Consider the following 7,014-nt stretch of genomic DNA (forward strand, 5'->3'; position numbering starts at 1 on the left):
AAAAACTACCTGTTTTATTTATAAGATACAACCACAATAACAATATATCAGATGAACTTTTGCACGACAGTACACAATGTCGTTTAAACACAAATGAAATTGTTTTAGCATCTACTACTGGTGTAGTAGGTGGGATTCCAACTACTATTATCCTAGATACAGGTGCAGCTGTGAGCGTTTTGTCTTTTAATTTCTATAAAAAGATGTGTGAATTGGAACCTGTGCCTGAGTTTCCTGCCAAAAACTGTAAAATAACTACTGCACTAGGTAATAAGTCATGTAGGGTTACGAAGCAAGTTTTTGTAAACGTTAAAATAGGTAAAGGAACCGTACAATGGCCATTCCTGGTTGTACAAAACCTTGTGACAAATTGCATATTAGGAATAGATATTATGAGCGAGAAGGACTGCATTATAGACTTCTCCAAAGGTAAATGTATTTTAAATGATAAAGGCAGTGTAATTATTATTGATTTGGACAGGAGAACTCTAAAGCATGACAAACACTGTACAGGGTACAAGGTTCAGTTAGTACTTGACAAAGACATTCAAGACATGCAAACACACTCATGTGACGCAGAGCTAATGGACTTGAAAACATTGCTTGATCATAAGATAAGTGAAGCTACAGCTCTCAGTGTACATGAACGTATAAAACTACAGGAAGTGTTATCCAAATATTTACAAGTTTTTACCAAACGATTAGGTGTTATCAACATTATGTGTACAAGATTGAAGTTAAGCCTCACAAGATCTTCTACCATAAGACATATAACGTACCGTTATCTCAACGACCTGCTGTGTGGCAAGAATTAAAACAAATGTTAGACTGGAAGGTCATTGAACCATCCACCTCACCTTATTGTAGTCCTCTACTTGTTGTCAAAAAATCAAATGGAAGCATTAGGTTAGTGTTAGACGCACGAGCTATTAATGAAATAATTTTACCGGTTCACACAAAACCTGAAAATTTAGAAGAGCAATTACAGAAATTTCTAGATGCAAAATATTTTTCCACAATAGATCTCGCTAATTCGTTTTGGCAGGTGGGTATCACTCCTGATTCTCGGAAATATACTGCATTTATGTTCGGGGGGCGAACCTTCGGACTGAATGTCAGCTCTGGGGTATTCATTACAGCCCTGGATACCGTGCTTGGCGACGATTTAGTTGAGACAGTCACACACTATGTAGATGATATACTGATAGCTACACGATCTTGGAATGAACACGTTGACACTCTTCAAAGAATTTTAGAAAAATTTGCACAAGCTGGAGTCACAGCCAACCTAAGAAAATCAAAATTTGGTTGCAGTGAGATAAAGTATTTAGGACATATCATTAATTCACAGGGCATACGTCCGGATCCCAGTAAATTAGATGCTATCAGAAACTTTCCTAGCCCTCGAACTAAAAAGCAGTTAAAATCATTCCTTGGGCTATGTTCATTTTTCAGACGTTTTTTGCCACAACCACTTTTGAACAGTAAACATCTGCTAAATCTACTCAGAAAGAATCAAGTTTGGATCTGGTCGGAACAGTGCCAGAATGACTTTAATACAATTAAACATGCTTTAGTGAATGCTAACATATTGAGCCATCCAGATTTCAATTTAGATTTTTGTATGACTTGTGACGCTTCACGTACTGGCTTGGGCTGTTGCTTATTTCAAGTTGTAAAGAATAAAGAGGAGGAACAGATAAGAATTATTGGGTTTGCGAGTCGCACTCTAACTGAATGTGAGCGTACATACTCCACTACTGAGTTAGAAACACTTTCCATAGTATGGGCATTCAAGAAATTCAATTATTATTTATTTGGAAAACATACGGTAATTTACACCGATCACCAGGCCCTGACATTTTTGTTAACTTGTAAACTTGTACATCCTAGACTATCACGATGGGCAGTTACACTTCAGATCTACTCTTTTGAAATTAAGTACATAAGAGGTAAGGACAACACCATTGCAGACACTTTGTCTAGACTTCCACAAGGTATGAATGATACCAACAGTGACTTAGAAAATATAAATGACTACAGGATTCTCTTAATGCAAGACAAGCAGTATCACCAATATTATATTGATATGTGCAGAAACATGGCTGAATTACAAAAATCTGATCCTCACTGGTATAAGATAATAACATTACTGATAGAAAAACACAATCATCCTTTGACTAAGTATTACAAGTTACACAATGATGTATGCATTCCCAAAGAGTCTGAACGTAATCTAATTTGGCACACACACTTAGTTTGGGGTCATTATGGGACGAAAAAGTGTTTGGCAAAGCTCAGCACATACTGTTATTTTAGCAATATGAGAAGAAAAATTTACAGGGAACTAAAAACATGTGTCATATGTCAAAAATCAAAACCTCAGAATTTATCCACAAAAACAGATTTACATTCTATTTTACCCAGTAAACCCCTGGAAATTCTGTGTACTGACATCAGTGGACCGCATCCAGCAAGCTCTGGAGGCGTCAAATATATCTTAGCTTTTTACGATATATTTTCTAAACATGTAAAACTTTATGCTTTAAAATCCGCCACTGCAAATGCTATAATACGAAGATTCTCAAGTGATTACCTGACGCACGTGGGAAAACCTAAAGCAATTCTATCAGATAATGCAGCATACTACTCTGGGTACAAATGGAGAAATTTCTTGAAGGACAATAACATCAAAAGTATATTTATTTCGAGGTTTAGTCCACAATGTAACGCGACTGAGAGACTTTTCCGAGAATTAAATCGATTCATGAGGACCTATATTTCATCAAAACATACTAATTGGGTGTCCTACCTAAGTCTTTTCGAAGACGTACACAATAACTTAAATATTTACGATACGAATTACATACCTAACGAGATCATGTTCAATTGCAAACAGAACGATCAGTGGATAGAACCATTACCTAAGTTGTCAGACAAGGAAATCACACCTGAACAGAAAATAAAAGAAGTATTGACTACATTGACACATCACGCACAAATACGAAACAAACATCACAGAAACATAATAAAAAGAAAACAAAAATTCGAGGTAGGAATGCTTGTACTACTTCGTACTCAGCATAAATCTGTAGCACTCAAACGACGCAACGCTAAGTGGCGTCTGGTATATGAAGGACCTTATATAATTGTTAACATACCGCATCCTGGTGCGTATCTGTTACAACATCCTAGAACTAACAAAATTATTGGGCTATACGCACACCGAGATCTTAGAGCATTTCATGCTGAATAATGTCAAAGTCATACCCATCAAAATATTGCTAAGCAACTCGAAAAAACTCTGTTGTTACAACACAGATAATAAGTAGTATAGAAATTTTCATTTCAGCGGTTCCAGTGACGCAGTTGAAGACAGAAGAACTCTTCTTTCAGCGCGCGCCTCCACCTGAAAGACGGAATATTAAAGTAAAATATATGATTACGTAGCAGTGGATGACATATTAATTTTTCACGGAACATTTGTTACAGAAGGTACCACTGACTTGGTGTGACACCTGACGAACTGACAGACGTCATCTGTGAAGCGATCTTTTACTTTGAGAAATAGATTAGACACACATCTCTCAACACGAAAAGCATCTATCAGTAGTCAGGGCCACACAGACACTCTACACACACGCACAAAACGCGAGGAATCGAACATTTTCTCTCTCTTACTATTTTGAATATTTATTGAGTAGTGAAAACGCCTGGTCTTGCCTACTGATGTAATGAATGTTGTGTCTAACCTATCTTAATTTCAGATGACATCACAAAAAACATCGGTAATATCCCAGCAAAACCGCTAAAGAGGATGTAAATATTTGCAATTCATGTAATCAAATGTGACACAATGTAATAACCTATAGCGATGTAATGATGATGTAAACATGTTTGTGTGCAACTATATTATGTTTATGCTAAGAAAATATGTGACGTGTGTATGTATAATTACTTATTTTTTTAACTGATGTATAGTGTAACTGTTGCTATGTAAAAATTTGAACAAAACGAGTGCCAAAAAGACGTTGCATAGTGAACCACTGTTCACAGACATTAACGAACATTACTAACTCTGCAACTACGCGGAAACCTATGTGAAAGAAACTGTTAATGCCATTCATTATGCAGCGTATCAATGTAAACGCGATGAACGATTTCCTTGATTAATAACTACGAACATTTAGGTGAGCTATATTCAGCAAAAAAAAACTGAAAATGTGAAGTGCATAATTCGTGCATCGTCTAGTGACATTACTACAGTACCCAACTTCAAGATGTTAACTGGATTAAATGGACACAAAGTGCCTATCCAGAAAACAACACGACGGGTGGAAGAATTTTGGTTGGAACTTCAGGGAATGAAATGTTCTCGAAATGTGACGGACACTCTTACCTGGACTGTTCAAGGATCGACGCCAGCTATGTACCGTCCGAGGTTCTGCAACCAAGCTTCCACGGAATGTAAAAAACGAACTGCACGTGGACCAATTATTCGACGGGTCACGTCTGATCTGTAATAAGCAATGCTTTTAGTCACAACCAACTGCATCACTACGACTATAATGGAAATGAGAAATGGACACGCTTATGTATTAATCACGTTGTTATACAATAATGTTACTGTGATCAAAAAACTTTACCACGACGATACTAACCTGTAAAAAATTATTGTGCAGCGGATGAATATGAACTGTAATAACGACACGATGTGTATAGGTCAACGCACCTGAAAAATACGGACATTTTTCTTTGAAGTATTTCAAAACAATACTATGTAACTAAGAACATTCAACAATCTAAGTTGTATTGTGTTCTAACAAATATTGTAAATTTAAAACTAAGCTACCTGTCATAGAATGTAGTCTTCATATGTAATCTTGGTTGAATATTTTCTTTGTGCAACGACTGAAAAACGCGCGCACACGAACAATATGAACTGCAATACTGTGCCGCGTGATCTAACTGTACGACATAACGGCAGTGCCGCAGTTACACAGACGCTTCTGCGCATGCGCGCACTCTATCTGCCAACATTAGAACTTTTACGGCGCACCCGCGTCATTCAAATTTTGTATATAATGTGTATAAAGTGTAATGTAAGTCATGTAAATAGTTGTAGATAACTTAGATTTTCTTGTGCCTTTAGGTGAATTGCTCGCCTGCAGGTGTGTCCTTTCGCCTCGCAATTCAGGGGGCAATATAAAGGCACATTTGCATGCCGAGCGTGAGTTTCCGCGGAAACGCGAAATATTAATTAAATAAATAATCAGTGACAAATAAATAAAGCCTATGGCACACAACTGCAGCGCTGTGTCGCTGATAAAACAAAAGCACAATTACGTTACTCTTATGTTTGATTAAGAAAGTGAGAGCTCTGGTTGAAATGGTGCGAGAAGCACGTATTTTATTTTATTGTCTGGCACACCGCCATATTTCATGTTATAGAAGAATACTGCGAGTTGCAACCACACTAGGCACTCGATTCTGTAAAGAATTATATTTATAAAAGTAAGTAGGATTGTGAACTGTAGGCTTATTCATTGAATATATCTGATTTAACTAACTGTGTAACTTTTTTATGTTTAGTAGACAATCACCTCTGTACGACGTATTGGCATGGCTGGCAAATTATTGTAATATTGAGATTTAGATTGTGAGTCCGCACCTACCGCAGCAGTCTTTGGAAACGGATTAATTACGAAGTCCGATTATTCAGTTTTATTTCACGGTCAACTACGAGTAACATTGCCTTTACGAAAAAGCCATTGTCAAGCGTCTGATAACGAATAATCAAACGTCCACGTTCCAGATAAGCGAACACAATTGCAATCACAATCACCATCATACAGATAGAATAATCAATATCTAAATAACAATATATATATTTATTTATTTATTTTATTTATTTTATAAGTGGTGTGACAAATGTCATCATATGAAAGCTGAACAGGTGCAGAACAAGTTAACGCAGCAAATACAAGATTTACTTAACTTGTGTTTCTCGAGGTGCAGGAAGGCTAGTTACGAATAATGGGACAAGAAGTAGAGTCCAACTCTCAATATCGACAAGAAAGTGTGTGGTGTGCGTACTGTAAGACCTTCGGTACGCGCACCATCAGATTATTTGACTTGTCGCTCTAACGAAGTAGGCGAGTGACAGCAATATGTCTCGCGGTCTTATCGTGGGGTGTTTATCTTCTGCCGTTAGGTAAGACGATAGAAATGCCACTTGCACGCTTAGAGTAGCAGATTGACGGTGACCAACTTTAAACAGAACTTGATTAATATATTAAAAAAGTAGAAACCCGCTTCCATTGCGAAAAAAGTACCTAGTGTTAACCTAGGTTTTGGCGTAGATAACTACACCTTCTTCAGAACAATAAAACCCACAAGTGCCTAAGAAGACCTTTGTCAATCATTACAAGAACACCATATCTATACATTTATAAACGAAAAAAAGGGGAACATTGACAAAGGTCTTCTCAGGCACTTGTGGGTTTTATTGTTCTGAAGAAGGTGTAGTTATCTACGCCGAAACCTAGGTTAACACTAGGTACATTTTTCGCAATCGAGGTGTCTTTCTAGTTTTATAATATATTAGCCAACGATTGCTGACACGCTGCGATGTTGAAGGTTCTTCAACTTGATTAATTTTCACACACATTTATTAAAATAATAACAATCATAAACCTTACTTAACTTGATTTGGATCCTATTTACAATTGACAATCTGAAGTTCCTTTGGTCTTGGTACGTTAATCTTATTCTCACATACCTCTGATACTTGACAAAGTGTCTATACATTTATCTTCATGGCTATGTACAGGAATATGGTAATCTTATTAGGCGCAGACTGAAACTTGACTACAGACTAATGCAGACAAATGCAGACTGACTAATCGGAGGTCTGTACACTCGTTATAATACCTCGCGCGTTCAGGTATCACTGCGCCAGTGTGATCCGCGAGGAGAAAAGGTTCTACGTTAGCAGCAATCTCATTGGCTGCG

Source organism: Schistocerca americana, chromosome 9 (assembly GCF_021461395.2).
Source record: "Schistocerca americana isolate TAMUIC-IGC-003095 chromosome 9, iqSchAmer2.1, whole genome shotgun sequence".
In the NCBI taxonomy this organism is placed as follows: Eukaryota; Metazoa; Arthropoda; class Insecta; order Orthoptera; family Acrididae; genus Schistocerca; species Schistocerca americana.